Source organism: Quercus suber, unplaced genomic scaffold (genome assembly GCF_002906115.3).
Source record: "Quercus suber isolate HL8 unplaced genomic scaffold, Cork oak 2.0 scaffold_15, whole genome shotgun sequence".
In the NCBI taxonomy this organism is placed as follows: domain Eukaryota; kingdom Viridiplantae; phylum Streptophyta; class Magnoliopsida; order Fagales; family Fagaceae; genus Quercus; species Quercus suber.
This window is the reverse complement of record NW_027069480.1, coordinates 1,575,981-1,581,377: the sequence shown is the minus strand read 5'-3', so window position 1 is coordinate 1,581,377 and position 5,397 is coordinate 1,575,981. Positions and strand designations below refer to the sequence as shown.

At 32.8% G+C, this 5,397-nt stretch overlaps 1 long non-coding RNA gene across 6 annotated transcripts; it reads right to left on the bottom strand.

Annotated features, from left to right (window-relative positions):
* Positions 1-527: 527 nt before the first annotated feature.
* On the bottom strand, positions 528-5,176 carry LOC112039148 (uncharacterized). Of its 6 annotated transcripts, none has more exons than XR_010632292.1 (7): positions 4,637-5,176; positions 4,332-4,451; positions 3,818-3,884; positions 2,821-2,914; positions 2,058-2,186; positions 1,207-1,483; positions 528-948 (listed from the first exon to the last, which is right to left on the bottom strand). It is a non-coding gene; the product is annotated as an uncharacterized LOC112039148 (long non-coding RNA). The 6 variants fall into 6 exon arrangements; XR_010632293.1 differs by lacking the exon at positions 528-948 and having other exon boundaries at positions 1,063-1,483; positions 4,637-4,813; positions 4,957-5,176; XR_002885949.2 differs by lacking the exon at positions 1,207-1,483.
* Between the last annotated feature and the right edge of the window lie 221 nt (positions 5,177-5,397).

The following is a 5,397-nucleotide window of genomic DNA, read 5'->3' as shown; positions in this document are numbered from 1 at the left end:
CCATGTACTTAGGCAAATAACCAAGAACATTAACTTACCCAAGACAAGTGATCCGAGGAGCTGGGTATAACTTGGAATCTATTTTAACACGTAAAAAAAAATAAATAGAGATTGTTAATTTACCCAAGGCATGTGATTTAAGAGACCAGGCATAACTAAAGTTTTGTTTAACACTTAGTGAAATGAACTGAAATATTAATTTACACAAAGCATGTGATCCGACAAACCGGGCACAACTAAGGTTCTGTTTAACACTTAGTAAAATGAACTGAAGTATTAATTTACCCAAAGCATGTGGTCTGAGAGACCATGCATAACTAAGGTTCTGTTTAACACTTAGTGAAATGAACTAAAGTATTAATTTACCCAAAACATGTGATCCGAGAGACCAGGCATAACTAAGGTTCTGTTTAACACTTAGTAAAATGATTAAAAAATATCAATTTACCCAAGGTATATGGTTTAATGTGTCAAACATGACCAAAGTTCTGTTTGATATTCGAACAAGTAGTAGAACGTATAACGCATAATGTAATAAACCAAAATATGGTAAGAAAAGCTTTCATTAATAATAATAACTCTCATGTTACTTACATTCCAAGAGCGTGGTACAATGTTTTCATCTAGGTCTTCAAGATAATATGCATCTATTCCAGCCACTGAAGTGATGCGATATGACCCTTCCCAGTTAGGCCCTAACTTTCCATAGGTTGGGTTCTTGGCAGTATTCAAAACTTATCTTAATACCAAGTCTCCAAGTGCCAATGGCCTTAGCTTCGTGTTGGCATCATATCCTTGCTTAAGCTTGTGTTGATAATAGGCCAATTAGACCATGGCATTTTCTCTTCGTTCTTTAATCAAGTCTAAGCTCTTTCCCTAACAGCCCATCATTGTTGCTTGGAGTTGATATGTATGTTTTTAGACCCCTTAAAACACAAGTTGTTTAACCTAGTTATTTAGCCAAGTAATTACTCAGATAAATTATTCAAATCCATGTTAACACAAGTAAATTATATCATGTAAATAATGTGTAAATATAAGATCACAACGATATGATAATCTAGGAAAACCAAACCAATAAAAAACTTGGGGAGGATTTAATTTAGCTATTCTCAAGGTAAAATAGATCCACTTTGAAAGAATTGAAGTTTTTACAATAAAACTTAGACCACTAACATTCTATTGCTACCTCGTATAGAAACTTACTACCACGACCACATGACAGCTCCGAGTCCACGGATTACTTCTTTCCTTGATCCACAACAACCACAAGTTCTCCTACTTGTGTTTTTCTTTAAGATCTTGAAACAGCAACTGAAGAGATCACTAAGTTCTCGACATCAATCTTGATCTTGATAATCCTAAGTGTGTATGAAGGTAAACACCTCTAGATCTCACAAAAGATTCACACACACAGCATTTCAAAAACCTCTAAAACGTGGCTGGAATTTTTCCTTTTATACTTTAAGCAAAATATAAAACCCTACACATCATATGAGCTTGGGCTAAGTTGGAAATTCTATAAAAAAAAACAAGCAATATACTTGATTCCAACTTTATAAATAAACACACTTTAAGCAGCCTAAATTTGGACTCTAAGTTTTGATCATGGTTTGCCAACACATTACATATTGAATTTCTAATACATTTAGTTCCTAAAGTCTTAGAACCTAACATGGTATATGTTTATGTGGCGCTATATTTTGAACAATTATTTATATGCGTTTTTGAATGATCATGAGATATTTATTACATAAGTATTAAGTGATTGATTACGTGCTTGGAAACTATATTTGATACTATTGAGTTGATTTGAGAATTCAAAATACTCATGCTTGGCATTACTCTATTATATTGTATATACAATTTGCCAAAACAAACTAGGAAGACACTGAAGCTACAATTTGCAAGAACCCAAAAGGGATCAAACCTATGTGGAAAAACTATTTTGTTTCCTATTGTTCATACTGGAAATAAGTTTATCTCTCTCCTTTTCCTCCAAGCATGTCCCTACACTGAAATACCAAGTAGTTTAAAGAGAAGAATTGGAATTTTACCTCATCTAATTGCATGATTCTTGCTATCTGAAGCATTACTTTCAAGGTAGTACATATCCAATTAGGACCTGAAGAGCTCTTAAGATAAACCTATTCCTTGGGGTTAAAACCCTTATTCTGAAGTAATTTCTGCCAACGAGATGTGAAAATAATAAGAATAATGGTAGCAACATAACAACTCAATTAAATTAGGAGAAATTAGGTTTCTTTACCAAGAACTAGATAGTATTAAAGCATAACTGTAATAAACTGAAAATACTAATGAAAATTTATGAACATAATTTTCATGCTAACAAAAATGGAACAATTATTGTCAGTATTTACAGTCACGTTTTCTTTCTTATACATCTTAATTAAAAAGAATTTGACACAATCATATGTATAAAATTATAAATATATATATATATATATATTTTTTTTTTAATTTAGTAGTTGGTATGCAACAAGAGTCAATTTACAGTCACGTTTTCTTTCTTATACATCTTAATTAAAAAGAATTTGACACAATCATATGTATAAAATTATAAATATATATATATATATATTTTTTTTTTTTAATTTAGTAGTTGGTATGCAACAAGAGTCCAGTATCAATCCCCTGCACTTCAGCGTATAGAATAGAGTAATAAATAGTGACTTGCTAAATTTATATATTTCCTTCAATTACATAATATTTCATCCTCACATTTCCGAACATTAACCAACTATTCAATAAAAATTAGCGAAGAATAAAAGAGAGGCAATCAATTATGCCATTTCTTACCTTCTTTTTATCAAAATGCGGGTCATCTTCAGATAGCTCAAGAACTATTGCAAAGTCATCATCAGTCTCTTTGACTTTTATCAGATGAGGGTGGCTGCAATGAACAAATGCATTATCAATACTAAGATTCTTACTCATTTGACAACATAAAAAATCAAGTCAACAATATTATGGAAATAGCAATAAAACAGTATAAGCTGTGATTGCAGGACATAAGTGGAATTCCCACAATCATAGAACACACAAGCGAGTGCACTCACACAAAGAGAACAAATTTTAAAAACAGAAATTAGATTACTAGTAGTTTATATAACATTACAGCATTCATGTCATCTTTCATATGCTACTTTCTTTCTTTCATTCTGATAACAATTAATTCTGAATTATTTTGCAAACAAGTATCACAAAAAGGAGTTTAAAGATACAATCGAAATAATTACATTATGGACCCATATATTAGCTTTAAATCTTGACTTTACAAAAGTCACTTCAAACAAGAATCAAAATAAATGTGTGCGTATAACGTAGGAAACCTTTCTAAAGAATAGCCCTTTGGGCCTCTAGCTAGTTATCCAGGCATAAGGATTCTGCCTTATACTGGTACTTCTCAAAGATCATAGTTGTAGTTTCAATTTTCAAGTACTCCACCTCTACTGCTCAGAAGAAAATTATTTCAATAAACTTTGCTGCAAAATCATGATTCAGAACAGAGGACTTAGTCTTGCGATTAACTCTACAAAGGATTGGTGAAAAGAAAAGGTCTTCCAGATATTGATGTCAGTGCAAGGCAAGCTAACTCACAATAAAACCTATGAAGAATTACATTTATAAATGTGCTAATGGAGATTGGAAGCAGCTTAAAATTGTTTCAGTAACAAGACAGACTAGTTTCACACAGGCATAAAAAAGAAAATGATTTTTCACTCCAATGGAAAGACTACCAATTTATATAACTGACAGCCTTAAAATCATTCAGTTTCTAAGGAGCTACATATACCTCTACAACATCAATAAAATCCTACTTCTTGTGAAATGCGCCAACCCATTTAGTGTGATCTGTAGTCCTGCCAACCAAAGAAAATTAACACAAGAATCTGAGATTTTAAGTCCCTAAATTCTTAGCTGCATGACATTATTTTCAGAATACAATGTGACGGAGACAATTGTAAGAATAAAATTCCACAGCAGCTCAAAAGAAATTACTGCAAACCAATTTAGGGATGGAAATTGTAACAAGTTTATGAAATTCCAATGAAAAGGAGATCTTGGTGCAAACTTTGTTTGAAATTCGTGTGCAAGCGATCTAATTATTGTTCCACTCATCTTCCAGAAGCCCAATCACCATGTTTCACAGGAAACTTACAAGTCTAAGCAAACAAAAAGATAAATAACAGGACTAAAATGAAAAATGAAAAAAAAAATTTCCCATTTAATTGTATTTTACTTCATTGTACATGAATTGAAATTAGTCTAGTACAGTAAAACCAACATATAATTGAAATTAAACATACTGTGTTTGAGAAAAGAGCTTCTCCAAGTCCTTATTCCTAAGATCACCCAGCAATAAAACCAACACGTAATGTAACCAAAAGCCAAAAACCTCAAAACGCCACCGTTTGGTTGCCAAAAAACTGTTAAAAAAAAAAAAAACAATTAAAGAAAATACAAATCTCCCGAAAATCAAAACTAGCATTGCTCAAGATATTCAAGAATCTCCAATTTCTAACCTTCTTTTCCCTCGTTTTCTTGGTAACCAAACAAAACAAAAATTTACACACACACAAAATAATAATAATAATAATAAATAATTGAATACCAGGTGGAATTCAAGATTTTGAGAACGCTTAGGGCTGAACAAATCACGAACCCTATCAACAGCTTCGGTGGCGGAATTATCAAGATTGTCAATGATCAAAACCCTAAAGCCTTCATTGAGAAGCTGAACCACAGTGTGAGAGCCAATGAAATCGGATCCTTCGGTAACCAGAATCGTCTTTACCGAGAAATATCAATGGAGAGAATGAGAGAGAGAAAACAAGAGAGAATACCAAAAATCCTTTGCAATGTTCTACTAGGAAATTTCCAAATTCAATTTTTTTCCTCGGGAAACAAACAAAGAGAGAGAGAGAGAGAGACCTATAATCGGACAAAGAGGCGGAGGAGAGGGCTCTGATTATCGTCGGAGATAGGATCGCCGACCACCGTGCCTCAACCTATCGTCGGAGATGAGATGAGCTCCGAGAGAGAGAGAGAGAATTTTCTAAGAGTTCTTATTCTCTCCATTGAACAAAATGAAAATGGGTTTTCTAAGAGAGTGAGCAAAGACTTTATTCGAAAATTGGTTTTTTGAATTTTGAGTATGGCGGAATTATCAAGATTGTCAATGATCAAAACCCTAAAGCCTTCATTGAGAAGCTGAACCACAGTGTGAGAGCCAATGAAATCGGATCCTTCGGTAACCAGAATCGTCTTTACCGAGAAATATCAATGGAGAGAATGAGAGAGAGAAAACAAGAGAGAATACCAAAAATCCTTTGCAATGTTCTACTAGGAAATTTCCAAATTCAATTTTTTTCC